General features: G+C 42.1%; 1 protein-coding gene and 1 pseudogene across 1 annotated transcript in view; one reads left to right on the forward strand and one right to left on the reverse strand.

Annotated features, from left to right (window-relative positions):
* The window catches only part of TMED4 (transmembrane p24 trafficking protein 4), a 211,472-nt gene that overhangs the window by 77,038 nt on the left and 108,383 nt on the right, over positions 1-26,051 (forward strand). The gene's annotated exons all lie outside the window — the stretch shown is intronic.
* LOC101418579 (decreased expression in renal and prostate cancer protein pseudogene) lies at positions 200-7,154 on the reverse strand (annotated as a pseudogene).

A 26,051-nucleotide genomic window follows, 5' to 3' on the forward strand; every position in this document is an offset into this window, starting at 1 on the left:
TCTCTCCAGATGACAGAGTGAAAAGCTCCAGGGCTCCATCCACCACTGAAGCTTTGAACAACCAGCAAGAACTAGCAGAAACAACTTCCTCAGAGCTCCAAAACTCACAAGACTGGTGTCACAGGTTGAGCGCCGATCAAGGAGAAGGCAGCTTACAAGTTTGTCTTCATGCTTGGCCCCTCTTCCACCGCTCACGGGCTCAGCGGAGGCAGCCCGTGCTCCTGGCGCAGGTCCCAGCTCCCACTTCTAGAGGGAGCTGAGTAACCTCGTACACACCCTGGGAGCAGGGCTGTTTGGCACAGTCGGCCCGCTGGCTGTTGAGGCACTGAACCACGACGCTCGTCCCAGGCTCTCCATCCCAGGACTTTCTCTGTCTCGAAGGCAGCTTGGAGAGCGCTACCACAGAAGGCTGTGGGAGAGCCCTCAAGGGGTGGCTGCCTGAGGTGAAGGATTGCTAGCTACAGGACATTCAGTACATGCCCAGCAACCGTGAAGAAACTCTTTCCTAGGGAAGAGGGGACTTTTATATCCAGGTAAACAGGGAATTCCTGCCAAAAGCTCCCACCAGAATGCTACGAACATCAGAGAATGCATGGTCTTGCTGACACCTTGATTTTTTTTTAGGAGGCACCGGGAACGAAACCCAGGACCTCCCATGTGGGAAGCAGGCACTCGACCACTTGAGTCACATCTGCTCCCGACACATTGATTTTGGACTTTTAACCTCCAAAACTGTGAGACAAGAAATTTCTCTTGTTTAAGCGAAACAGAAATTAAAGCAGCCCTAGCAAACAAAAACAATCAGGAAGGAAGGAAGAACACAGAAAGCAAAAATAGTTAAATACAACAGACTTCCCTTCTCCTCTTGAGTTTTCTAAACTATGTTGGATGGTTGAAGCAAAATTATAACATTATCTAATGTGGTTCTAAATGTATATAGAACAAATATTAAGAATACCATCTCATATAAATAGGGAGATAAAGGGATGTAAAGGGAAGTGAGTCTTCTATACTTCACTTGAACTGGCAAAATAAGGACACCAGTAGACTGTGATAAGTTAGGTACATATAATGTAATACCCAGAGCAACCACTAATTCTAATAAATACTTAAGTAACCCACAAGAAAGCAGAGAAAGGAAAGCATAGGAATAAAAATCAGAGGCACTATACAGGAAAAATAAAATGGCATATTTAAACACTAACATTATTCGTTACCTTAAATGTAAATGGTCTCAATAAAGCAATTAAAAGACAGAGATTGTCAGAGTGGATTAAGTATATGACCCAACTATATGCTGACTGTGACGGTAAATTTCCTGTGTTAACTTGGCTAGGATATGGTGTCCATTGTCACTGTGAGGGTATTTTATAGATGGACTAGCATCCGTAGTCAGTTGATTGCATCTTTGGCTGATCTACAGGCAACAAAGCAGATTGACTTCAGCAAGGAGAGGAGTCTCCTCATCCAATCAGTCGTAGGTATGAAAACCAGAAATTAGGAAAGAAGAGATCCTGCCTCTTCTGCAGCCAGCCAGCTTCTGAAGTCCACCTCACCCTTCATTAGAGTTTTCACCTTGCAGCCTACTCTCTGGAATGTGGACTTGTCAATCCTGTTGGTTCTGTTTCTCTGGAAACCCGACTGACACACTAACAGAAACTCACATCACATACAATTGTGGTGTTTTGGAGCTTTGTACTCCAGAAAAACACGTTCTTAAACTCAGTCCATTCCTCTGGGTGTGAACCCTTGTAAATAGGAAATTTTGATGAGGTTGTTTCAGATAAGGTGTGGCCCAGGGTGGATTTAAAAAAAATTTTTTTTTCTTTATTAAAGAAGTTGTGGGTTACAGAACAACCGTCCATAAAATACAGGATTCCCATATACCACCACCAAAACTTTGCATTGGTGTTTAGCACGTTACAATTGATGACAGCACTTTTTTATAATTTTACTATTAATCAAAGTCCATGGTTTAACTTAGAGTTCACTGTATAGTGTAGTTTCATGGATTTTTTAAAAATTTTGTATTGTTGTTAGATATACAATCGAACATTTCTCCTTTTAATTATATTCAGATATACGTTTCAATGCTGTTCATTGCATTCATGATTTTGTGCTACGTCACCACCACCCATTACCAAACATTTCCATCATTCCAAACAGGAACCCTGTACAGTGTCTTCACTTCCCGTTCCCTGTCCCCAGCCTGACCCCTGGTCAGCTATGTTCTAGATTCTGACTCTGTGAGTTTGCTTATTCTAATTGTTTCAAATCAGTGAGATCATACAATATTTGTCCTTTGTGTCTGGCTTATTTCATCCCGTACAATGTCTTCAAAGTTCATCCATGTTGTTGAATGTAACAGGACTCATTACTTTTTTACCGCTAAATAATATTCTATTGTCTGCATATACCACATTTTATTTATCCATCCATTGGTTGATGGACACTTGGTTTGCTTCCAGTTTGGCAATTGTGAATAATAGCACTATGAACATCAGTGTTAAACTATATGCTTGAGTCCCTGCTTTCCATTCTAGTAGTGGGATTACCAGGTTACACAGTAGTTCCATACCTTGTTTCCTAAGGACCTGCCAAACTGTCTCCCACAGTGGCTGCACCATTTCACATTGCCACTGGCAATGAATGAGTGTTCCTATTTCTCTGTATCCTCTCCAACACTTGTAACTTTCTGGGTTTTGTTTTTTTGTTTTTTTTTTAAACAGCAGCCATTTTAATGTGGATGAAATGGTATCTCATTGTGGTTTTGATTTGTATTTCCCTGATGGCTAATGATGTTGAGCATCTTTTCATGTGCTTTCTGGCCATTTATATTTTCTCTGGAGGTATGTCTGTTCAAGTCTTTTGCCCATTTAAAAAATTGGGTTGTTTGTCTTTTTGTTGTTAAGTTGAAGGATTTCTATATATATATTGAATAGTAATCCTTTACTGGATATGTGGTTTCCAAATATTTTCTCCCATTGTTTAGATTGTCTTTTGACTTTCTGATAAAGTCCTTCGAGGAACAAAGTGTTTAATTTTGTTGAGGTTCTGTTTATTTTTTCTTTCCTTTTCTCTTGACTTGTTCTTTAATTTTTAAATAATGAGAAAGTGAATAAATTTCAATTAAAAATTCACTTTTAGTAACATTTTCATATATGAACTAAAATATACACTTACTGAAAATATTACATCTCGTAGTTTGTACTGTTTGACTATTTAAATTTTATTTGTCTTTTCAATTTTTTAATTTTTAAGACACTAGATTACATAAATGTTACAAAGAATATATAGGGGATTCCCATACGACCTTCTCCCCACACCTTCCACATTTTCCCACGTTAGCAACATTCTTCATTAGTGAGGCACATTCATTGCAATTGATGAGCACATCTGAAGCACTGCCAGTAAGCATGGACTATAGTCTACATTGTAGTTTACACTCTCTCTCACTCAGTTCTGTAGGTTATGGCAAGATATATAATGACCTGTATCTGTATTTATTCTTTTGTCCTTGTGCTTTGGGTATAAAGTCTAAGAAACCATTGCTGAACACAAGGTTCTAAAGATGTTTCCCTATGTTTTCTCCTAGGAGTTTGATAGTTATGGCTATTTTACTTAGATCCACTTTGAGTTGATTTTTGCATATGGTGTGGGGTCCTCTTATTTCTTTCTTTCTTTTTTGCATATGGAGATCTGGTTTCCTTGCTCGGCACCAGTTATTGAAGAGACAATTCTTCCCAATTGAATGGTATTTGCCCCCTTGTAAAAAATCAGTTGGCCATAAATGTGGGGGCTGGTTTCTGATCTCTCAGTTAGATTCCATTGCTCTACACGTCAATCCTTTCTGCCAGTACCATGCTGTTCTGTTTTGTTTTAAATGCACTTTATTTTTTTCCTCCCCCTCCCTGCTGTTTTTGCTGTCTGTGTCCATTCACTAATCTTCTGTATCTATTTCTCTTTTTGTCTTCTCTTCTCATCTTTCTTCCCTAGGATTCACAGGGATTTGATCCTGGGGACCTGTGATTTGGAGCAAGGTTCCCTGTCAATTGTGCTACCTCAGTTCCTGGTCTCTGCTGCACTTCACCTTGACTCCCCTCTTGTCTCTCTTTTGTTGCATCATCATCTTGCTGCATGACTCACTTATGTAGGCACTGGCTCTCTGCATGGGCACTCAGCTTGCTGTGTGTGCACTTGGCTTTCCACATAGGCACTGGCTCACCACATGGGCACTCAAGCTAGCACTTCATTTACCATGTGGGCACTCGGCTCATTGCACGGGCACTGGCTCACCACATGGGCACTCGCACGGGCACTCTGCTCACTGCGTGGGCACTGGCTCACCACGCAGGCACACTTTCTTTTCTTTTTCACCAGGAGTCCCCAGGGATTGAACCTGGGTCCTCCCATATGGGAGGCAGAGGCCTTATCACTTGAGCCACATCCACTTCCCACATGCTGTTTTGATTCCTGTGGTTTTGTAATAAGTTGTGTTTTTTAAAAAAAGATTGTCTATTTATTTATCCCCCCACCACATTGTATTTTTGTGCTTTCTGCTCTCTGTGTCCATTCACCACACACTCTGTGTCTGCTTGTCTTTTCTTCTCATCTTCTCTTTAGGAAGCACTGGGAACTGAACCTGGGACCTTCAATGTGGGAGAGAGGCACTCAGTCGCTTGAGCCACCTCAGCTCCCTGGTTCACTGCATCTTCCATTGTCCCTCCACTGTGTCTCCTTTGTTGTGTCATCTTGTTGTGCCAGTTCTCCACGCGGGCCAGCTTGCTTTCGCCAGGAGGGCCTGGGAATTGAACCCTGTACCTCCTATATGGTAGATGGGAGACCAATCCCTTGAGCCACATCCGCTTTCCTGTAATAAGTTTTAAGATTGGGAAGTGTGAATTCTCCACCTACATTCTTATTTTTCAAGATGGCTTTAGTTACTCAGGACTATTTACCCTTCCATATTTAAAAAAAGAGAAAAATTTCCCCTCATTTATGAAAGAAACAGTATGAAAAGACACAATGCAGGAAAAACAACCATACTTTCATGTCAGGTTGAACAAAGCACAATAGTTTCTTCCTTTGTCCCCCCACCCCCACCCCAATTCCCATCCACATCAGTTTAAATTTTGAAGTTCTTTGATTGGGAGATTCCGTGGGAAGGGAGTTGGATGAGCTTCAAGTGTGGTAGCCTCTAAGTCCCAGGAGGAGAGTCTCAGGCTGTCAGTGAAGCAGAAACCATATCTGGTGGGTCTTTGAAGTGGTTGCCCATCTCCCTGCCCTGTGCTCAGGAAAAGGTACGGCAGTAGAGGATGAGCAGGTTCCTGAAGCATGTCCTTCACCAATGCAACCTTTCTAGAGAGCAGGGAAATCCGTGTGGATTGGGGTCTGCAGCCAATGTATCCCTGAGGGAAAAGTCCACAAGAACAATTCAAGAAATATAATCAAGGGGACAAAAGTGGTGGGGCGAAAGCACTGCAGGCTTCTGGAAGGCTGGAGACCCTTCTTCTCAAGGCCAGGATCATTCCCCCCTCCATCACAGCCTATGTCCCACAAATAACATCTTCAGTCAAGAAATTAGCAGAGGAGAAAGAAGGCTCATTTGAACTTGAGCCCCAGCTAGGTGCTTTAGACCACAGCTCCACATCTACCCTTTTACCTAAAGGAGAGCCCTGCTCAGAACCACAGCACCTAGAGACCAAGGTGGTCCTGGAGGGACAGTGCTGTTCAAGGGGTAATATTCCATTTGGGTACATCACAGTCCTTGGACCCCCTGTTCTGGGGAAAGCAGCTGGGTTTGCACCAGGGAGATTCCCCACTCTAGGAAGTGTGACCAAACTCTAAAGGCAGCTGGGTTTAGACCACGGTGCCACTTGACCTTGCAAACGGAGCTGGGTAGATACCCGCAGGGCCTGCTGCAGAAGAGCCCAGAGTTCAGAAGCTGACCCCTGGGGAAGCAATTTGTCCAGGGCCTAATGTGCCAGCAGTCCTTGGGAAAGGAGCTGAACTTGGACCCTGCAGGCCAGTGGCCCTTGGGAAGTTCGCTGAGTTGGGGCCTAGAGGCTCTTGGGAATATTGTTGGACTTCGGTCCTGGAAGCCAGCAGACTTCTGGAAGGTAGCTGGGTTTGAAGCCAATGAGCCAGAAGACTGAGAAAAGGCAGTTGGGTTCAGTCCCCCTGAACCTGTCCTCCTTGGAGAGGAATTGGCATTTACACCAAGGGGCCAGCTGGCCTTGAGAAATTAGCTGAATTAGAGACCATGGAGCAAGGAACCCTTGACATGGGAGATGGTTTTGGCCCTGGAAGGCCAATTCCCCAAGAGCCAGGACCCGAGCTTGGGCCCGTGGGACCAGGTCCTCTTGCCATGGAAGATGGCCTTGAGCCCATGTTTCCAGAAGCCTGTGAGAAAGAAGCTGAGTTTGCTCCTAAAAGACCTGCAAATTTTAGAATGGGGACAAGACCTAAGCCTTGCGGTCCAGCCATTCTTAAGTTAAGGCCAGAGCCTGTGCCCCTGAGGCCACCTGCCCTGATGTCCATATTGGGGCCTGCACCCAGGCCCCCTGACCTGGCCTGGGCCTGGGAACATGCCTGACCTGGGGCAGGGTCTGAACCAAAGGGCCTGATCACTCTCATGCTGGGTCAAGATCTAGGGCCCATGAGGCCATCAAGTGGGGTCAGGACCTGCTCCTAGGAGACCACCTGCCCTTCAGTTGGATATAGGGCCTGGGCCTGGAAGACCCCTTAACCTTGGATTTGACAGAGGTCCTGGGTCCTGGGTTCAGAGTTGGCCTGGGCCCAACAGGCCACCTGGCTTTGGGAAAGAAACTGTGCCTGTGCCAGTGGGATTCATCCCTCTTGGAAAAGAAGCCGTGCTTGGGTCATGAACACCAGCAGGGAAAGGTGCGGCATTTGAAGCCAGTGAGCCTGATGGAGTTGGACAAGGAGATGGGTTCCTTGGAAATGAGGCCAGATTTCCACCAAGAGAACCAGCTGTCACAAGGACAGGGTCTGAGTTCACACCAGTGGGTGGCCTGTGTTCAGCACGGGACCACCCTGTGGGCCCAGGGAACCATCGAGTCATCCTAGGGTGGCACTGGAGCATGAGCCCAAGGAATTGGCCACTCTCTAGGGAAAATCTGGGGTTCTTTCATACTTTCTTGGGGACTGGGGTGAGTTTTGAAAAGGATCTTGTTTTTGATGAGTGTTGTCACCAGGTATGAGGTGCCAGTCCTGTGGCCAAGCTCATCACAGTCCTGCTGCCCTGACAAAGACCAGAAGTTTTCTCTAGGTGGATGGCTTTCCCATACAGGTTATGATGCCCCATGATCAGCACAGGGATTCCCTCAGTGGTGTAAGGTAGGTTTCCCAGGAATCTGGTGCTGTAGCGAACCTCGAGCTGCCCCTCCAGCTCCATCAGCACCCATTCTGTCAGGTCTCCAGACCCAGCACTGGAAATAATAATTTGCACCGTGAACTTTCCATCTTTAAAAATCAACTGAAGACAAGCTCGAGGTTCTGGCCCACGCTGCCCCCTTCTCTGTCCTCAGCCCCTCTTTCTGCCTTCCTCCCTCCACATGAATTTGATGATTGGCTTTTCCATTTCTTCAGAGCAGATAATTGGAATTTTTATTAGGATTGAATCGAATCTATTAATTACTTTGGGTAGGATTGACATCTTAATGACATTTAGTCTTCCAACCCATGAACATAGAAAGTCCTTCCATTTTTAGGTCTTCTTTAAATTATTTTAGCAACGTTTTGTAGTTTTCTGTGTACAAGTCCTTTGCATCCTTGGTTAAATGTATTCTTAGATATTTCATTCTTTTAGTTGCCATTGTAAATGGATTTTTCCCCCATTGATGTCTTCTTCTGATTTTTCATTGCTTATGTATAGATTTGGGGGTGTTGATATTGTACCCTGCCACTCTGATGCATTTATCAGCTCTACAAGCTTTGTTGTGGATTTTTCAGGATTTTCTGTATATATGATCATATCATCTGCAAATAGTGAAAATTTTTCTTCTGCCTTTCCAATTTGCATGTCTTTTATTTCTTCTTTTGGCCTAATTGCTTCGGCATCCTTGTCTTGTTCCTGATCTTAGAAGGAAAGCTTTCAGTCTGTCACTATTAAGTAGGGTGGTAGCTCTGGGCTTTTCACATATGCCCTTTATCATGTTGAGGAAGTACCTTTCTATTCCTGATATTCTAAGTGTTTTTATCAAGAAGTGGTGCTGTATTTTGTCAAATGCCTTTCTGCATCAATTGAGATGAATATGTGTTTCTTTTTTTTCCTTATTCTGTTAATGTGGTTATTACATTAATTTTCTTATATTGAACCAGCCTTGCATACCAGGGATAAATCTCACTTGATTAGGTATATAATTCTTTTAATATGCCATTGGATTCCTTTTGCTAGTATTTTGTTGAGGATTTTTGCATCTATACTCTTTTGCATCTATAAGAGATATTTGGTTGGTAGTTTTCTTTTCTTGTGGTGTCTTTATCTGGCTTTGGTATGAGGGTGATGTTGACCTCATAGAATGACTTAGGGAATGTTTCCTCTTCAATTTTTTGGAAAAGTTTGAGCAGAATTGGAGCTGAATCTTCTTGGAATGTTTGGTAGAATTCCCCTGTGAAGCTTTCTGGTCCTGGGTTTTTCTTTGTTGGGAGGTTTTTGATGACTGACTCAATCTCTTTACTAAAAATTTGTTTGTTGAGATCTATTTCTTCTTGAGTCAAGGTAGGTAGTTTGTGTTTCTAAGAATTTGTCCCTTTTGTCTAGGTAATCTAATTTATTGGTGCACAATTACTTACAGTGTCCTTTTTTAAAAAATAATATACTTTTTAATTTTTAAAAAAGGTACTTAGATTACATAAATGTTACAACATAGGGGATTCCCATATGCCCTGCTCCCTACCCCTTCCATGCTTTCTCCCATTAACAACATCCTTCCTTAGTGTGGTACATTTGTTACAAGTGATGAACACATTTAGAAGCATTGCCCCTAAGCATGGATTATAGTTTACATTATATTTTACACTCTCTCCTGCACAATTTTGTAAGTTATGACAAGATATATAATGACCTATATCTGTCATTGCAATGTCATTGAGGACATTTCCCAAGTCCTGAAAATGCCCCATATTACACCTCCTTTGTCCCTCTTCATCACCTCCAGTGGCCACTGCCTCCGCACCAATGATATGTTCTTCCATTGCTAGAATCACAATAAATCTATGGTAGAATACCAGTAAGTCTACTCTAGTCCAGCATTCATTCCCCAATCCTGAGGATTCTGGGATGGTGATGCCCACTTCACCTTTAATTGAGAGGGGGTCTCGATCCCAAATGGCTGATGGATGCACTATCTTGCTTGCAGTTGCAGACTCTCTGTTCCTTGGGATGGTCATTGTCTCCCATCATCTCCTTGTTAGTTGTTCAGGGGGAGTCCAGTGAACCAGAGAGTAGGTGTTGCAACACTTTTGAGATTCAGGGCCAACTGGCACATGGACAGCCCAAAGATTTAAGATTCTTGGACATACACCTGTCAACTCTAGTATTAACTATAGGTTTAAATTTTTTAGCATCCTTTTATGGTCCTTTTAGATCCTATAGTAAATAAAAAGTGGATTTACAAATAAAAAATACAATAGTACTGATATTTATATTTATCCATGACATCTTTACTGAAGATCTTTTTTTATTCCTGTGGCTTCACTCAACTGTCTAGTGTAGGGAAGTGGACTTGGCCCAGTGGTTAGGGTGTCCATCTACCCCATGGGAGGTACGCAGTTCAAACCCCGGGCCTCCTTGACCCATGTGGAGCTGGCCCATGTGCAGTGCTGATGCACACAAGGAGTGCCCTGCCACGCAGGGGTGTCCCCCACGTAGGGGAGCCCCACGCGCAAGGAGTGCGCCCCATAAGGAGAGCCGCCCAGCGTGAAAGAAAGTGCAGCCTGCCCAAGAATGGCACCACACACACGGAGAGGTGGCACAAGATGACGCAAAAAAAAAAAAAAAAAAGAAACACAGATTCCTGGTGCTGCTGATAAGGATAGAAGCGGTCACAGAAGAATACAGTGAATGGACACAGAGAGCAGACAACTGAAGTGGGACGGGGGAGAGAATGGGGAGAGAAAAAAAAATTGTCTAGTGTCCTTTCCTTTCAACCTGAAGAACTCCCTTTAGCATTTCTTGTAGGGCTGGTCTAGTGATGACAAAGGCCCTCAGCATCTGTTTATCTGTTTATCTTTCCTCATTTTTGAAAGATAGCTTTCTCAGAGATAAAATTCTAGGTTGGCAATTTTTTATCTCAGTACTTTATTTTTTTAAAGATTGAAAAAAAACTTTATCCCCCCTTGTTTTTGCGCTTGCTGTCTGCTCTCTCTGTCCATTTGCTGTGTGCTCTCTGTGTCTGCTCATCTCTTTAGGAAGCACTGGGGACCAAACCCGGGACCTCCCATGTGGGAAAGAGGTGCTCAGTGGCGTGAGCCCCTCAGCTTCCTGCTTTGTTGCGTCTCTCATGGTCTTTCCTCTTTGTGTCTGCCTGTTGTATCATCCTACTGTGCCAGCTCGCTATGCCTGCCCATTGCACCAGCTTGCTGTCTTGCTCGTCTTCTCCAGGAAGACCAAGAACCAAACCCAGGACCTCCCATGTGATAGGTGGGAGCTCAATTGTTTGAGCCACCTCCATTTCCCTCAGTACTTTAAATGGGTGTGTATATCCACGTCTTTCATTAACTTTGGAAAGTTACTAGGCATTATTTCTTTGAATAGTCTCTCTGCCCCTTTCTTCTCCTTCCGGGGTTCTCCCAATGAGTTTACTGGTACCCTTGAAAGTGTCCCACACGTTCCACAGACTCTGTTCACGTTTCTTCATTCTTTCTTCTGCTCCTCAGACTGGATGATTTTACTTGTCTCATCTTCAAGCCCATGGATTCTTTCGGCAGCTCCAATCTGCTTTTGAACCCCTCTAGGGAGTTTTTAATTTCTGTTACTATAGACTTCCTCTCTGTTTGATTTCATGATTTTTTCTCTTTATTAACCTTCTTTTTATATTCACCTATCATTTTGATTTCCTTTGATTCTTTGTCCATGTTTTCCCTTCGCTCTTTGGGCATATTTAGGGCCCTCTTTTAAACTTCTTTGTTTGGAATGTCCCAGGCCGGGTCCTCCTCATTACTGGTTTCTAATATTTTCATCGTCTTCTTTGCCTGGGTTGTCACTTCCTGTTTCTTTGTATGCTTTGGAAACTTTTTTTGACACTTGGACTTTTTTTTTTTTTTTTTAAAGATTTATTTATTTATTTAATCCCCCCCCCCCCCCCCCCCCCCCCCGGTTGTCTGTTCTTGGTGTCTATTTGCTGCGTCTTGTTTCTTTGTCCGCTTCTGTTGTCGTCAGCGGCACGGGAAGTGTGGGCGGCGCCATTCCTGGGCAGGCTGCTCTTTCTTTTCACGCTGGGCGGCTTTTCCTCAGGGGCGCACTCCTTGCGCGTGGGGCTCCCCAACGCGGGGGACACCCTTGCGTGGCACGGCACTCCTTGCGCGCATCAGCACTGCGCATGGCCAGCTCCACACAGGTTGAGGAGGCCCGGGGCTTGAACCGCGGACCTCCCATATGGTAGACGGACGCCCTAACCACTGGGCCAAAGTCTGTTTCCCGACACTTGGACTTTTTGATGTTTAATGTTATTGCTTGAATTTAGACTCTTGACACTTTTTGTTCCTTAAGCTTTTATTCAACTAGTGTTATGATGGAGCTTTCCTTGAATTCCAGGAGCTAAAAAATAAAAATAAAAAGGATAAAAAGAACGGACCTTTTCCAGTCTGTACAGGTTGACCTGTGCAAATGCTCTCCTTCAGGGCTGAACCCCCACAACAAGTTCAGAGAGCAGCTCCAGCCGAGGGCAGAGCCTCCCATTCACCTGCCCATGCCCCGCGTTGTGGGCATGAACGTGGCGTCCCGGGAGGTCCCCCATTTCCACCGCAGACGGTTTCCTCCCTGCTCTGCACTGTTTCATTCTTCAGCCGGCAACCCCTGCCCGAGGCAGCCACTCGACTGCCCTCCCACAGCGTTCTGTAGGAGAGCAGGATGCGTTTCGGCGCCGTGAATCTCTCAGGCAACCCCCAGCCAGGCTGGGCTGTCCATACATGCTCCCAGGATGTGCGTGGGGGAGATCAGTTCCCTGCGAAACTGGACCAGTGACCACACGGGGAATGTGGACCAGCTCTGCCCTGAGTCAGCAAGGGCAGAAGGGAAGGGGCAGCCAGTGCCAGAAGGTCCTACCCTTTTTAGGTAAACGTTTTCTTGCTTTGTTGCTTGTCCTGTCTCTGTGATCATGTAGCTGTTTTCTGGAGCCTTGAGAAAAAGGTTTCTGCCAGTGCTTGCTGCTTGCTCAAATCTTCTGCGAGAGGACTGAGCTCTGAAACTGCTCGTGCCTCCCCCAGATCAGGGCCCTAATTCATTTTATGAAGCTAGTATTACCTTGATACAAAAAGCACTCAAAGACAATAAGAAAAAAGAGAAAGAATTACAGACCTCCCTCCCTCATGAATATAGATACAAAAGTTCTTAACAAAATATTAGCAAATAGAATTCAGCAATATATAAAAATAATTATATAGTATGACCAAGTTCAATACTTGAAAATTGACCTATATAACTGGCTAACATGAAAAATCACATGATTATATCAATTGATGCAGGAAAGCATTTGACAAAATTCAACATTTATATGATAAAAAGTCTCAAAAAACTATAATAGATGGGGAACTTCCTTAGCTTGATAAAAGAACACCTATTAAAAAAATCCATAGCTAACATTATACTTAATGGTGAAAGACTGAATGTTTTCTCCCTAAGACTGAGATCAAAAGGCAAGAATGTTTGCATTCCTTGGTCTTATGCAACACAGTGCTGAACATTCTAGCCCATGCAATAAGTCAAGAAAAGAAATACTAGGCACACAGACTGGAAGGAAGAAATAACATTGTCCCTTTTTGAGATGGCATGATTGTCTATGTTGAAAATCTCATGGCATCAATCTATTAAGAAAAAAAAACTTCTAGGGGGAAAGGATGTAGCTTAGTGGTTGAGCACCTGCTTCCCATGTATGAGGTCCTGGGTTCAATCCCAGGTACCTCCTAAAAAAAACAAACCAAAAACCAAACCAAAACAAAACTTCTAGATCTTACCAGTGAATTCAGCAAGGTTGCAAGATACAATGGAAACAAACAAAAATCTATTTTATTTCTATATAGTAGCAGTGAACATGTGGAAACCAAAATTATAAATATAATATCATTTGCAATCACTCAAAAACAAAAACAAAATACTTATAGGTGTAAATCAAACCAAACATGGAAGAGTTTCGTATGTTGAAAACTACAAACTGTTGATGAAATGAATGAAAGAATATATAAATACATGGAGTAATATTCCCTGTTCATGAATTGGAAGTCTCTACATAGTGAAAAGGTCAATTCTCTTCAATTGATATACAGGTTTAGTGCATTCTTACAAAATCTCTAAAAGAGTTTTAGTAGATACAGATAAAATTATTCTAAAATGTATATGGAAGGCAAGGAACTAGAAGAGTTGGAACAACCTTGAAAAAGAATAAAGAGAATCAGTGTAGCTAATTTCCAGACTGATTACAGAGTTACAGTGAAACCAAGACTTTGTGGAATTCAAGGAGAGACAAACGCAAGATCAATGGAACAGATTAGGAAACCCAGAAATATGAATATTCCCAACTAATTTTTTTCAAAATGTATAATCCATGGCTTTTAGTGTAATCACAGTGCTATGCACTCATCACCACAAAAAAATTTAGAACAATTTCATAACTCCAAAAAGAAAAACTCCACACCCTGTAGCAGTTACCTCTCACTCTCTGTCCTTTTCCAGAAACACTGATTTTTTTTTCTTTTGTTGCTTGTGCTTTGGTTGTAAGATTCAAGATAACACCACCTACCATAGGATCTTTTTTCTTTTTTTTCAACTTTATTTTGTACACTTAATAATTGAAGATATAAACAATAATTTAAAAATAAAAAGATAATGCAGTTGAATAAAAACATGCATTTCTCAATTCAATGTACTGTATACATATAAAAAATTTTAAATCATATAATACGTTACACGATATATTTGGTTCATAGTAATGCAATCATACAGGACTTGTGCTTTAGTTTGTGACTTGTGTCACTCAACATAATGTCCTCCAGGTTCATCCATGTTGTCATATGCTTTACGGCTTCACTCCTTCTTACGGCTGCATAATATTCCATCGTGCGAATACACCACAGTTTGTTTATCCAGTCATCAGTTGATGGATACCTGGGTTGTTTCTAACTTCTGGCAATCATGAGTAACACTTCCATGAACATTGATGTGCAGATATATGCTTGTGTTACTGCTTGCAGTTCTTCTGGGTATATACCCAGTAGTAGTATTGCAGGGTCATGTGGCAAGTGTATATTTAGCTTCTTTAGGAACTGCCAAACAGCCCTCCACAGTGGCTGTACCATTCTACATTCCCACCAACAGTGGATAAGTGTTCGTATCTCTCCACGTCCTCTTCAACACTTGTAGTTTCTCTGTCTTTCTAATAGTGGCCATTCTAATAGGTGTGACATGGTACCACACTTTCCCTTCCAAATGAATTTCGTAATTGCCTTTCTAATTTCTGTAAAATAGTCTGTTGGAATTTTGATTGGTATTGTATTGGATCTGTAAATCAGCTTGGGTAGGATCGACATCTTCACGATATTTATTCTTCCAATCCATGAACATGGAATGTCTTTCCATTTGTTTAGGTCTTCTTTGATTTCTTTTAGCATTGTTTTGTAGTTTTCTGCATATAGGTTCTGTACTTGTTTGGTTAAATTGATTCCTAGGTATTTGAATCTTTTTGTTGCTATTGTAAATGCAATTTCCCCCCTGATTTCCTCCTCCTCAGATTGTTCAATACTAGTGTACAAAAACATCACTGATTTTTACATGTTGATCTTGTATCCTGCCACTTTGCTGAACTCATTTATTAGCTCAAATAGCTTTGTTGTAGATGTTTCAGAATTTTCTAAGTACAGGATCATGTCCATCTGCAAACAGTGAGAGTTTTACTTCCTCTTGTCCTATTTGGATGTCTTTGTTTTTTTTGTCTAAATTTCCTTAGCTAGAACTTCTAGTACATGTTGAATAACAATGGGCATCTTTGTCTTGTTCTGGATCTTAGAAAGATTTCAGCCTTTCCCCATTGAGTATGATGTTGGCTGTGGGTTTTAAATATATCCTTTTTATCATACTGAGGAATTTTCCTTCTATTCCTATCTTTTAAAATGTATTTATCAAGAAAGGATGCTGGATTTTGTTGAATGCCTTTCCTGCATTGATTGAGATGATCATGTGTTTTTTTTCCCTTCAGTTTGTTAATCCATTGATAGATTTTCTTATGCTGAAACAGCCTTGCAGACCAGGAATAAATCCTGCTTGGTTGTGATAGATAAGTCTTTTGATATGCTGTTGGATTTGATTTGTAAGTATATTGTTACGAATTTTTGCATCTGTGTTCATTAGAGAAATTGGTCTGTAATTTTCTTTTCCTGTAGTGTCTTTATCTGGCTTTGGTATTAGGGTGACATTGGCTTCAAAATATGTGTAGTATAATTTTCCCTCCTTTTCAATTTTTTTGAGCGTTTAAACAGACTGATGTTAATTCTTTTTAAAATGCTTAGATTTACCTGTGTAATCATCTGGTCCTGAACTTTTCCTTTTTTTTTTTTTTTAGGGACTTTTCCTGGGGATTGAACGCCAGACCTGGTATGTGGGAAGCTGGCACTCAACTACTGAGCCACATCGGCTCCCCTGAGTTTTTGGGGGTTTTTTTTGTTTTGTTTTTTTGTTTTTAGAAGGCACCAGGACTGAACTCAGGACCTACATCTGCTCTCCAGGAGATTTTTGGTGACTGATTCCATTTCTTTAAATGTCATCGGTTTGTTAAGCTCTTATATTTCTTGTAGAGTCAGTGTGTGTTTCTAAGAATTTGTCTATTACATCTAGGTTGTCTAGGTTGTTGCCATACAGTGCTTATAATAAACTTCTGTGATCCTCTGTATTTTTGTGGGGTCAGTCATAACTTCCCTTTTTATTTCTGATTTTTTATATTTCTGTCTTCTCTCTTTTTCTCTTAGTCTAGCTAAGTTTGTTGATTTTATTGATCTTTTCAAAGAACCAGCTTTTGGTTTTGTGGATTTTCTCTAGTTTTTTTTCTTTCTCAATTTCATTTATTTCCGCTCTAACCTTTATTATTTCTTTCCTCTTGCCCACTTTGGGAATAGTTTGCTGTTCTTTTGCTAGTTTCTCCAGTTGTTCAGCTAGAGCTTTGGCTTTACCTCTTTCTTCTTTTTTGATATAGGAGTTTAGGGCTATAAATTTCCCTCTCAGCACTGCCTTCATTGTATCCCATAAGTTTTCTTTTTTTGTTGTTATTTTTACTTTTTTGTTTTATTTATTTATTTTTGTATCCCATAAGTTTTTTTCCCCCTCTGAGGGACCCACTTTAGAAGTCAGCAGAACAGGACAGTGCCAGAAAACAACCAAGAGGGTGAGGGACAGAGAGACAAAGAACCTGAAACAACAAACTTGAGTTACAAAGCCCCCACAGCAGCTGGGAAGTGCTCCCTTCCCCACCCCCACCCCCCCAAGCTATTAAGCTGGGATAAACACCTGGCTCACTGCAGCTGACAGAGAGGGGAACAGACACCTTCATCCCTGTCAGCTGTTTCAAGGGAAAAGGTGAAGGGAGTGAGGGGACTTTTCTTCAGCGACTTCAGCCAGCAAAGCCCACTTGGAATCTCCAATCTGGAGATTCACCACAGAAACACAGGGAAGTCCAGACTGAAAGACATCTGTGGAAAAGCATGCTGATGAGCACCATCTGCTGGCTTGTCTGTAAATTGCATGGACAAAACTGTTTTCTGTTCTATCAGTATATAATCCCTGGGGGAGAAACTGTGCCCTCAAGTGAGCTCCTGGCCAGACTTTGATAACTTAAGCTGGATAATTTTAAAGATTTAGAATAAGTTGAACCAAATATCAAAGAAGAACTGTGGAAAAAATTGGCAAGAGAGAGAAATTGGCCATCAGAGTAAATTCAGCAACATATTCAGATGTTTAGACATCAGCAAAAAATTACAACCCATAACAGGAAACAGGAAGAGATAGCCAAGCCAAAAGAACTAACCAAATATCCTGAAGAGGTACAGGACTTAAGGCAATTAATCAGCAGTTATCACACAACTCTCCTAACTCACTTCAAAGATTTAAAGAAAATATGAATAAGCAAATAAAGGATATTAGGAAGACAGTGGAATTGTGGGAACATGGCCATTGGGTCAGGCAGATAAGGCTCAGCTCTCACTGAAACAACAGAGAAAGAGCCTAGGGCTGCCTAAGGAACCTGCTTTGGGGTACAGCAGACCAGGACACTGCTTCACAAAACCCAGGAGAGTAAGGGACAGAGAGATGAAAAGGCAAAAACAACAAATCAGAATGTAGACAACAGCAATAAAAATAGAAATAGAATAAGAGGAATGAAGTGTCAAAGTGAAAACTTATCACACACACAAAAACAACAACTAATTAAAACCTAGAGTAAAGAGAGAAGCTAATGAATTAAATAAATCCATGAAGTAAACAGATGCCTAGATACCAGCAAAAATCTACAAGTCATACTAAGAAACAGGAAAATATAGCCCGGTCCAATGAACAATTAAAACCAGGAGGAGATGCAGAACATGGAACAACTAATCAGAAATGTGCAAACAAATATCATTAATCAACTTAATGAAGTGAAGAAAGAGATTAAGGATATTAAGAAGACACTGGGCAAATACACTGAAGAAATTGTAAACATACATATGATGGTGATGAACAACACAATCCAAGAAATCAAAAATACACGGAAGCACATAACAGATTTGAACAGGCAGAGGAAAGAATCAGCAATGTGGAAGACAGTATATCTGAAATCAGGGAGTAGAATAGATAGACAAAAGAAATCCAGCAGGGACTTAGGGATGTGAATGACAAACATGCATTATAGGCATCCCAGAGGGAGAAGAGAAGGGAAAGGGGACAGAAGAAATGTTGGAGGAAATAATGGCTGAAAACTTCCCAACCCTATTGAGGGAGATGGACATACATGTCCAGGAAGCACAGCACACCCCAAACAGTATAAATTCTAAAAGGCCTACCCCAAGACATACTTGTCAAACTGTCCAGTGCTCAAAACAAAGACAAAATATTGATGCCAGCAAGAGAAAAGAGAACCAACACATACAAGGGAAGCTCAATACGATTAAATGCTGATTTCTCATCTGAAATCATGGAGGCAAGAAGGCAGTGGTATGACATGTTTAAGGTACTAAATGAAAAAAATCCAGCCAAGAATTCTCTATCCAGAAAAAAATGGCATTCAAAAATAAGGGAGAGTTCAAAATATTCACAGATAAACAGAAATTAAGAGAGTATGTCAATGAGAAACCTTCCTGTCAAGAAATACTAAAGGGAGTTCTTCAGGTTGAGATAAAAACAGGAGAGAGAGAGTTGGAGGAAAGTTGCAAGAACTTTAAAAAGTAAAATAAAAAGAAATAAAAACAACAAATGGCATACATAAACGTTAAAAAATGGCTAATGTTAGTAATTCCTTGATAGTAATAACATTGAATGTTAATGGATTAAATTCACCAATCAAGAGACACAGATTAGCCAAAAGGATAAGGAAATATGACCCATCTATATGCTGTCTACAAGAAACCCACCTTAGTCCCAGAGATGCAAGGAAGATGAAAGTGAGTGGGTGGAAAACAACTTTACAAGCAAAAGATAACCAAAAAAAGGGTAGGAGTAGCAATGCCAATATAGGAAAAAAAACAGACTTTCCATGGAAAACTATTGTAAGAGAAAAAGAAGGACATTATATATTATTTAAAGGGGCAATCTATCAAGAAGAAAGAACAATCATAAACATTTATGTACCTAACCAGGGCACCTCAAAATACATAAGGTAAACAATGGAAAAACTAAGTGGAGAAGTAGATGCCTTTACAGTTACAGTAGGGGACGTTAATACACCATTATCACCATTAGACAGAATATCTCAGCAGAGAGTCAATAAAGAAAAAAAGACTGTGAATACTACATTATAGGATCTGGACCTACTTGACATAAACAGAACATTACACCCAAATACAGTGGGATATACATTGTTCTCAAGTGCACATGGATCATTCTCCAGGACAGACCACATGCTAGGCCACAGAACAATGCTCAAGAAATTCAGAAAGATTGAAATTACACAAAGCAATTTCTCCGAGCAAAATGGAATGAAGCTGAAAATCAGTAAGGGACAGGAACCAAATTAGGCAAAAAAAAAAAAAAAGGCAGTTAACCAATATACACTCAGAAAAACTGGGTAAAGGAGGAAATCGCAAAAGAAATCAATAACTACCTTGAAACGAATGAAAATGACAACACAACATATCAAAACTTTTGGAATGACAAAAGCTGTACTGAGAGGGAAATTCACAGCCATAAATGCCCATATTAAAAAAGAAGAAAGAGCAAAATCAAAGATGTAATTACACACCTAGAGGAATTAGAAAAAGAACAACAAACTCCAAAGAAATAAATAACAAAGAAATAATAAATAAATAACAAAGAAAGAAATAACAAAGATTAGAGCTGAGCTAAATGAAATTGAAAATAAGGAAGCATTGGAAAAAAGAAATAAAACCAAAAGATGATTCTTTGAAAAGATTAATAAAATTAACAATCCCTTAGCTAGACTAACAAAGAAAAAAGGAAAGAAGATGCAAATACAGAAAACAAGAAACAAGGAAGGGGATATTGCCACTAACAAAACAAATAAAGAGTATCATAAGAGGATACTTTCAAAAATTGTATGCCAACAAGATGGACAATTTAGAGGAAATGGACAAACTCCTAGAAACACACAAGCAGCCTACATTGTTGAAAGAAGAAACCGATTAACTCAACAGACCAATCACAAGTAATGAGATAGAGTTAGTCATCAAAAATCTCCCAACTAAGAAGAGCCCAGGAAGCGACAGCTTCACAGGTGAATTCTACCAAAAATTCCAGAGAGAACTTACACGAATCCTGCTTAAAATCTTCCAAAAACTACAAGTGGAGGGAACACTGCCTAACTGATTCTATGATGCCAACATCACCCTAGTACCAAAGCCAAACAAAGATGCACAAGAAAGGAAAACTATAGACCAATCACTCTAATGAATCTAGATGTTAAAATCCTCAACAAAATATTTGCAAATTGTATTTAGCAACATATCAAATGAATTATACACCATGACCAAGGGGGTTTCATCTCTGGTACACAGGGATGGTTCAACATGAGAAAATCAATCAATGTAATTCACCACATAAAAAGACTGAAAGAGATCATCTCCATAGATGCAGAAAAAGCATTCAACAAAATACAGCACATTTTCCTGATAAAAATATTTCAAAAGATAGAAATAGAGGTGGTGGACTTGGCCCAGTGGTTAAGGCGTCCATCTACCACATGGGAGGTCCACGGTTCAAACCCGGGGCCTCCTTGACCCATGTGGAGCTGGCCCATGCGCAGTGCTGATGCGCACAAGGAGTGCCCTGCCATGCAGGGGTGTCCCCCAGTAGGGGAGCCCCACGTGCAAGGAGTGCACCCCGTAAGGAGAGCCGCCCAGTGTGAAAGAAAGTGCAGCCTGCCCAGGAATGGCACCACACACAGAGAGAGCTGACACAAGAAGATGACGGAACAAAAAAAAGAAACACAGATTCCCATGCCACTGACAACAACAGAAGCAGACAAAGAAGATGCAGCAAATAGACACAGAGAACAGACAACCGGGGTGGGGGGAGAGAAATAAATAAATAAAATAAATCTTAAAAAAAAAAAAAAGATAGAAATAGAGGGAAATTTCTTCAACATGATAAAGGATATGTATGAGAAACCCCCAGTAAACATTATATTCAATGGTGAAATCCTAAAAGCTTTCCCTCTAAGATCTGGAACAAGACAAGGATGCCCACTGTCACCCGCTCTTATTTAACATTGTGTTAGAAGTACTTGCTTGAGCACTTAGGCAAGAAAAAGATATAAAAGGCATCCAAATTGAAAAGGAGGAGATAAAAATTTCACTAACACAGATGGTATGATCCTATACCACAAAAGCCCTGAGAAATCAACATCAAAGCTTCAAGAGCTCATAAACAAGTTCAGTAAAATGGCAGATTATAAGATTAATGTGCAAAAATCAACAGCATTTCTATACACCAATAATGAGCAACCTAAGGAGGAAATCAAGAAAAAATTTCATTTATAATAGCAACTAAAAGAATCAAACACCTGGGAATAAATTTAACTAAAGATGTAAATGCCTTTAAACAGAAAACTACACATTATTAAAGGAAATAAAAGAAGACCTAAATAAATGGAAGAATATTCTCTGTTCTTGAATAGGAATACTGAATCTCATTAGGATGTCTATCCTACCCAAACTGATCTACGGATTTAATGTAATCCCAATAAAAGCCAACACAGTATTTTTTACTGAATTAGAAAAACTATGAAATTTACTTGGAAGGGCAAGAGGCCCCAAATAGCCAAAAACATATTCAAAAAGAAAAATGAAATTGGAGGAGTAACACTACCTTACTTTAAAACACACTAGAAAACTACATATAACATACTACAGTGTTCAAAACTGCATGGTATTGGAACAAAGATAGAATGACCAATGGAACTGAATTGTTAAGTTCTGATATAGATCCTCGCATATTCAGTCAACTGATATTTGGCAAGGCCACCAAGCCCACTCAACTGGGAGAGAATGGCCTCTTCAACAAATGGTGCTTGGAGAACTGGATATCCATATCAAAAGAATGAGAGAGGAACACCATCTCACACCTTATACAAAAATTAACTTAAGATGGATCAAAGATCCAGATATAAGAGCCAAGACCATAAAGATCTTGGAAGATAATGTAGGGAAACATCTACAAGATCTTGTATTAGGAAATGGTTTCATGAACTTTACACCCAAAGCACAAGCAATGAAAGAAAAAATAAACAGGACTTCCTCAAAATTAAAAACTTTTGCACCTCAAAGGACTTTGTCAAGAAAGTAAAAAGGCAGCCTTCTCAATGGGAGAAAATATTTGGTAACCATGTATCTGATAGGGGCCTAATACCGGTTGGAGATTGGGCCCGAAGGGTATTGGGAATGAAAGAAAGAGAAAAAGGAGAGTGAAAGAAAGAGAAAGAAAGAAAGAAAAGGAAAGAAAGAAAAAGAAAGAAAGAGCGGGAGAGCTGGGATCAGGGGGTCTGCGAATAGAGACTCATCAGACCCCATAAGTTTTTATTTTTGTCTTCCTATTTTCATTCATCTCAATATTTTCACTAATTTCACTTACCATTTCTTGTTTGACCCACTGATTCTTTAGGAGCATGTTGTTCAGCCTCCACACATTTGCAAAATCCCCCTTCCCCATCTATTATTGTTTTCCAGTTTCATTTCATTATGATCTGAGAAAGTGCTTTGTATAACTTTAATCTTTTTATTGAGAGCTGCATTGTGTCCTGATATGTGGTCTATCCTGGAGAAAGATCCATGACCACTTGAGAAGAATGTATAACCCACTGATTATACATTCTCTATATGTCTTTTAGGTCTAGCACATTTATCCTATTGTTTAAGTTCTCTATTTCCTTGATCTTCTGTCTAGCTGTTCTATCTAATGATCTGAGTCTCCAATGATTATTTTAGAAATGTCTATTTCTCAGTACAGTTTTGCCAGAGTTTGTCTCATGCATTTTGGGGCATCCTGGTTAGGTACATAAATGTTTATGATTATTACTTCTTCCTGGTGGATTGTCCCTTTTATTAGTATATGATGGCTTTCTGAATCTCTTATAACTTTTTTGCATTTAAAGTCTGTTTTGTCTGATATTAGTATAGCTACCCCTGCTGTTTTTTGGTTACTGTTTGTGTGAAGTATCTTTTCCAACCTTTCACTTTCAGCCAGTTGTATCCCTGGGTCTAACATGAGTTTCTTACAAGTAGCATATGATGGCTCATGTTTTTTTATCCATTCTGTCAGCCTGTATCTTTTGATTGGGGAATTTAATCCATTCACATTTAACAATATTACTATAAATGCATTATTTACTTCCAACTCTCTATTCTTTGGTTTTCATATGTCATTTCTTATTGTCATCTTTCTTTTTACTCTTTTGATTATCCTTTCTGCTATTCTTTCTTCTATACTCTCCTCCGAGCCTCAGTCTCCTGTCTTTTTATTTGGGCTGTAAGGCTCCATTTAACAGTTCCAGCGAAGGTGGATTCTTTATGAACTTGTTTTGTGAACATTTTAAATTCACCTTCAAATTTGAAGGACAGTTTTTCCAGATAAAGAATTCTTGCCTGGGTAGCTGATGTGGCTCAAGAGGTTGAGTGTCTGCCTCCTACATGGAAGGTCCCAGGTTCAGTTCCTGGTTCCACTTGAAAAAAAAACAAAATAAAACAGAAAACCAAACAAGTAAAACAAATGAAAAAACCAACTCAGGAAAGCTGATGTGACTCAGTGGTTGAGCACCAGCTTCCCACATATGCTATCCTGGGTTCAATCCCCAGCCTCGGTACCTAAAAAAAAAAAAATTCTTGGCTGGCAATTTTTCTCTTTCAATATCCTAATTGCATCATACCTCTGTCTTCTCTCTTCCATAGTTTCTGATGAGAAAGTCACACTAAGCCCTGCTGGGTGTCCCTTGTATGTTATGGTTTGCTTCTCTCTTACTGTCCTCAGAATTTCCTCTTCATCTCTGATGTTTGACATTCTGAGTAGCATGCTAGCAATGGGTTGCAGACCTACTTCCAAGGGCCTTGGGGAGGCTGGAAAGGTTTTTTCTTTAACGTCCTCGCATGCACTTCTTTGGTCGGCCAGCTGATGGTGCTCTTTGGCAGAGCTCTGTTCAATGTCTGGTTGGAGTGTGTTTGCTGCATCATTGGACCAGATCAGTGCGATGGAGGAGCCTGCCTGGAGGCAAAGAGCCTTGTCATTCAAACTGTTCGAGGTTGTTTTCCAACCTTTCCTGATAGCCCGCTCCCTTTTACCTTGCAGGAAATACTTCCACTCTCCTCTGCATCCTTAACGACCAGTCGTGGTCAGTTGAGAGGTACATCTTTAGCCCTTGCCAGCTCCCAGGACAAACAGTGGTGCGGCCCCACCCGCCTGGAAGGACTCCTGGGACTCAGCAGACCAGGTGTGTGGGTTAGAACTGAGTCAGCCTTAGGCTACGTCGCTCTCTCCCCTTTCCTGCGGGGGTGGATCCCTGGGGCCCCCTTTGTCTGTAGCAGCTGGCCCCAAGGACTGAGAATTCAGAAACTGCTATCGGGTGTGGTAGGCCTGGTGGCTCCAGCTTCAGCTCGGTTTTGCCATCCAGGCTCCTTTCCTGTGCCCCTCTCTCCTCTGGGCAGTGTCCAGCCTTCCCTTGGTGACCTAAACCCTAGAACAGACTTTTCCAGGCCGTTTCTTTCTGTCCTCTAGCTACTTCTCTGGGAGAGGAAAGAGTGCCCAACTAATTTTTGGCAGAGTTGCCTGCATTGTAGACTTTTCAACAAATGGTGCTGGAGCAATTGGACATTCATAGCAAAAAAAAAAAGAACCCAATGCCTTATACAAAATTAACTAATTTTGGCTGGGTGGCGTAAACAACAGGAACTTATGTGCCGCAGGCCACGCTGTCTCCAGTCTGTCGAGCTCTGGCAACGGCTGGCCGACGGCCGTACCTCCGGCTCGGCTCTGCCACGTGGCCGTGGCTGCCCTCCCGCCGCCGATGCCCTCTGCCTCTAAGGACTCCAGGCCCACCTGAGTGACAGCAGCATCAAGGGCCTGTGCACGGATGCGCCCGCTCCACAGGGCTGTGGGGATGCGTCGTCACCCCCACCTGGGCAGTGAAAGGCCTGGCGCCGCCCAGGGTGGGTGCATTTGGCCCTTGCAGCCCGGGGCTGCCCCGGTCCTTGGTACCAGCTTCCCACCTCCTCCTCACCCTGCCAGCCTGTCTGTCCCTCACACAGCCCCTGCTGCAGGGCTCCCGGCAGTCCTGGCAAAGGGCTCGTGGCTGCGTGGACGTCCAGCACCCAGTCCTCTGCCTTCCCGGGGCAGGACCTTCCCCACGGTGGCCCGCCACCCCCAGCTCTCCTGGCCTCTGTCCAGCAGGCCCTCGCGCCCTGCCACTGGCCGCCACCGCCTGCACAGCTGTGCTCAGCGACTGCGCGCCTTCGCTCTCTGCTGTTTCTCTAGCCACTGCCATTCCCCCTGTTTTCTGCTGCTCTGTGACCCAGCCTCAAACCCCTTCCCCATCCACTCCTGGATTCCTTTTCCGAATGCCCTCTGTCCACGCCGGGCCAGGCTGGCCCACATGGACCGTGCGCCTGCTCCGGACACGAGCGCCTGCTCCGGACACAAGCATGCGCTTCCTGCCTGCAGCAGGCCTCTCCTCCGCAGGGAGCGCTCCCCCCCGCCACTGCCACCAAGGATCTCAGACACGCCTGCCTCAGGCCATCATCCTGGCAATGTGGCCCCCTGCTGCTCCGCCGGGGGTCTCCCGTGAATCAGAGAGCATCCCTGCCCTGACACTGCTGGAATCTGCTTGCTGTATAGATGCCATTTTTGTCTTGGGCCTCCTTCTGGGGTTGAAAAGGCCAGGGGGTGACGAACCAGTTAACTCTAAGCTGGTGAGTAGCTGATGCCCTTTTGGTAACCGAAGTGCCATGTCTCCATCTTAAACCCTAGCAGTGGCGATTACAAGGGGATCTGCAAACAAAGCAATGAGCCACGCCGGGCATCCTTCTGTTGGCAGCGGCTCCTGAGCTGGGAGCACAGTGCACCTGAGAGGCCCAGCTGGCTTAGGCCCGCGGCCAAGCCTGAGGCCTCAGGCCCCAGGCCGGGCCGCGCTCCAGCT

Source organism: Dasypus novemcinctus, chromosome 5, assembly GCF_030445035.2.
Source record: "Dasypus novemcinctus isolate mDasNov1 chromosome 5, mDasNov1.1.hap2, whole genome shotgun sequence".
Taxonomy (NCBI): Eukaryota; Metazoa; Chordata; class Mammalia; order Cingulata; family Dasypodidae; genus Dasypus; species Dasypus novemcinctus.